Raw genomic sequence first — 3,133 nt, forward strand, 5'->3', positions numbered from 1 at the left:
CACTTCCAATAGATTATTATATAAACCCCCTATAACATTAAAGGTAATCTTTCTATACCCAACACCCAGGCCAAGACTAGCAGGACTTTTGAAAAAAAAACCACTACCCGCAAGAGCCAACCACCCCACCCCACCAGAAATCCCCCACACCTATATCAAACCATATACCCATATTTTAACCCTATCATAAATCGAAATTTTACGGGTGGGGAAGGGGGGTGTTTGGGGGGGGAAGAAGGGGGGAGGGAAGGAGGGAGAGGAGGATGAGGAGAGAAGAAGCATGGGAACAGAGAGAAACAAGAATATACTCGTACTCCTGGTCCACAATAACCCCCCACAGCTGTAAAAGAGTAAGCACAAAGTCCAATCAATATAATAGACCGAAGTTATCAGTCCATCTTCATCAGCCGTGGTAAGTACTTCAACCTTCATCCACATGGCATGAGGTCCATCCAATGGTGTTACGGTATCCATCCGGTTCGTTTGCTGGCAGCAAATTATACCACATAGGTAGGTGGCAGGCTGGAAATGGACAGGCCAGTAGTCAAATCTTGCCATTATTTAAGACTCCGGTCACTATTCGTACATACGGTCCAAAAAACTGGGTGACGATAACCTCAAAAGGAGAACAAGGTTACAAATTAGCACTCCAGCAGGGTGTATTGTCCCCTGTACCAGATTATACATATGTGCCAACTGTATAACACATAGACAACAGGTACAACAATTAAAATTAAACATTAAAAGGACATCTCAACCAGTACAGACGAGTTGTTCACAAAAAGGCATTAAAACCAAAATTCTCATTGAGGCCCTCAGGGGCCACAGTACCCAGCCTGTAAATCCATCGGCTTTCCAGACGTGCAAGGGTCCTGCCTATATCCCCCCCTCGTACATCGGTCTTAATCTGATCGATGGCTTTTACAGTCAGGAGTCGAGAATCCGAGTTATGACACCCCTTAAAGTGCCGAGGGATTGTTTTAAGTTTCTCACTACCAGATGTTTCTTTCGAGTTTTTTATGTCCCTGACATGTTCTCCTACTCGGATTTTTAGCTCCCGAGTGGTCATGCCGATGTAAAATAGACCACACGGGCAGGAGGCTTGGTAAATTACGGCTTTAGAAGAACAATTCAGGAACATCCTAATTTCATATTCTCTATTGTCCTTGGCCCCACAGAAGGTTTTTGCCTTACGCATATTACTACAGGCCTTGCACAATCCGCATGGATAGAACCCAATCGTACCTGCATTACGTTGATTAGATGTAGTATTGTAATGGCTTCGCACAAGATGGTCTTTCATATTCCTGGCCAGACGTGCCATAATTAATGGATATTGTGGGATATTGGACCTCAAAGTTGGATCTGTTTTTAAAATACCCCAATGTCTTTTGAGGATCTCCACAATATCATACCAACGGTTATTATACGTTGTAATAAGACGGACCGCATCTTGCTTCTGTTTTTTAGATTGCGCAAAATTGGAATATAGCAAAGACTCTCTTGTGCTCTTTCTTGCTCGATCGTATCCTTTTTTGATTGTTCTTCTGCTGTATCCTCGGTGCAGGAACCTTTGTGTTAGGTCCTCTGCCTGCACCGAGAATGACTCCTCAGAAGAACAGATCCTCTGGGCTCTAAGGAATTGTGCTACAGGGATGCTTTTAATCGTTGCAGGAAGATGCGACAATTGGGCATGTAGAAATGCATTAGTTGCCGTTGGTTTCCTGTATATCTCCGTTGTTAGCCTCCCGTCCTCAGATGTTTGGATTTTAAGATCCAGGAAATCAATTTCCCGGCCAGACCGGTACATAAGGAATATGTTGACAGAATTATTATTAAGTCTGTCAACAAACTCCTTCAACTCTCGGGGGGATCCATCCCACAGGAACCAGACGTCATCTATATATCGCATCCAGTTGTTAACTTTATGGATGCTGACGTCTGGTTCCGTGAGAAATATTTCTCTTTCCCATGCCCCCAAAAAGAGATTGGCATAGGCTGGGGCGCATGCTGCCCTCATGGCAGTTCCCTGCTGCTGGATATACGTGGCCCCCTTAAACGTAAAGACGTTGTGAGTCAGAATGAACTCCAACAATATCAAGAGGAGTTCAACTAACCCGCCCTCCAGATTACTGGTGCTCAGAAAATATTTTACAGCTCTGAGCCCATCATGGTGGCCGATGGACGTATATAAACTTTCCACTTCAGCGGTCACCATGATAGTACCTGGTTCCAGCACAATGTTATCCAATCTTTTAAGTGCTTCAGTGGTGTCCCTAATGTATGATGGGAGAGAGGCAGCCAGTGGCTTCAAATAATAATCCAACATCTGGCATACCCTCTCACATAGCCCTTCCAACCCTGATACTATTGGGCGTCCAGGGGGGCAGCTGTTGTTTTTGTGCAGTTTCGGTATAAAGTACAGGGTTGGCATTTTTGGATGTTTAACTACTAAACTGTCAAATAACTTTTTAGGAATTATGCCTTCCCCGAGAGCATGCTCCAGAATATTCACTAGTTCACTCTGAAACCCTGGCAACGGGTCCATATATAGCCTTCTGTAGCATGCCTTGTTACTTAACTGCCTATTGGCTTCTCTTTCATACATGCTATTAGGCCAGATGACAAGGTTGCCACCCTTGTCAGCTGGCTTAAATTGCACATCGTTCCACCCCTTTATTTCTTCAAGGGCCTGTTTTTCTAACATATTTAAATTTGAATACCTATTGGGTTTACAATTAAGCTGTTCAATGTCACGGGACACCATTTTCACAAAAATATCAACTGCAGGGCACATACTGAGGGGCGGGAATTTTTTAGATTTATTATAGAGGTGTGTAGGAAACGTACTTATTGCGGCACCTTCCGCTTCTTCAGCCAATGCTTCAAGTGCCTCTAGTGCCTCCTCCTCCCTTTCCACCTCTGTTGGCCCCCCTGCAGCAGATTGATGAAACATACGCTTGAATAATAATTTGCGGGCAAATAAATGTACGTCTTTAATGGCCGTAAACGTATCCAGCTGCATAGTAGGGGCAAAAGATAAGACCCTACCAAGCAGCTGGGTCTGAACATCGGACAACACATGATCTGACAGGTTAATTAACTTGTATTGGTCCAGACGTTTGTTCACGGC

This window comes from Anomaloglossus baeobatrachus, chromosome 5 (genome assembly GCF_048569485.1).
Source record: "Anomaloglossus baeobatrachus isolate aAnoBae1 chromosome 5, aAnoBae1.hap1, whole genome shotgun sequence".
Taxonomy (NCBI): domain Eukaryota; kingdom Metazoa; phylum Chordata; class Amphibia; order Anura; family Aromobatidae; genus Anomaloglossus; species Anomaloglossus baeobatrachus.